Source organism: Gregarina niphandrodes (genome assembly GCF_000223845.1).
Source record: "Gregarina niphandrodes unplaced genomic scaffold scaffold00025, whole genome shotgun sequence".
NCBI classification, from domain to species: Eukaryota; Apicomplexa; class Conoidasida; order Eugregarinorida; family Gregarinidae; genus Gregarina; species Gregarina niphandrodes.
The window spans coordinates 177,418-177,923 of record NW_011645794.1 but is presented as its reverse complement, the minus strand read 5'-3'; positions in this window follow the sequence as shown (position 1 = coordinate 177,923).

The window sequence follows — 506 nt, the reverse complement described above, 5'->3', positions numbered from 1 at the left end:
CTGACCTCTCACAACTACCAACGCGCCGTATCATTCTGGCCGTTTTGGTTGGTTCCTGATTTTAAGCGTCCTTGTCAATTCGACAAGCACTCCAAGGAACGCAAGGAGTGACGATATGAATGCGTGTTCTTCCCGTTTGCGTTCCTGACCGAGGAGGAGTTCGAGGACTGGGTGGCGGCGAGTTGATGCCATATACACGCGTCGCCAGTATGGCGCTGCCGTCGTGCTTGGATGAAATGCCAGCAGTGGAGCTTTAAGGGGTTATCCGGTGCAACCACCTTGTGTGGGTATGTCGAACCGTACTGCGCGTTCGGATGCTAAAGGGACCTCAGACAGGGTCAGACAGGGTGGGTGTACTAAAGGGTTGATCAGGTTTTTTGTAAAATGAAGGTGAGGTAAGAACATTACTGTTCACCACCAAGCGACCACCAGGGTCACCACAACTGCTGGGCGGCTCTCACGGGTAGAAGTAAATCTTGTAGACAGGAATGTCTTCTCCTAGTTCT